Raw genomic sequence first — 201 nt, 5'->3', positions numbered from 1 at the left:
CTTGGGTCACTGTAAATCATTTTCAGTGTAAAAGAGAAAGCTTTTACTGCTTGTTCTGTCATTCCATGCCTAGTTAGGACACAAGATTTTATTTATCTCCATTACGCAAAGTTTGTAAAGTCAAAGGGACACAGTTTCTCGTCCACACTATAAGCATATAAGATTATAAACATAAATAATATGTAAACAAAACCAACCGAT

Source organism: Sinocyclocheilus grahami, unplaced genomic scaffold, assembly GCF_001515645.1.
Source record: "Sinocyclocheilus grahami isolate Dianchi unplaced genomic scaffold, SAMN03320097.WGS_v1.1 scaffold230.1, whole genome shotgun sequence".
NCBI classification, from domain to species: domain Eukaryota; kingdom Metazoa; phylum Chordata; class Actinopteri; order Cypriniformes; family Cyprinidae; genus Sinocyclocheilus; species Sinocyclocheilus grahami.
This window is presented reverse-complemented; position numbering follows the sequence as displayed.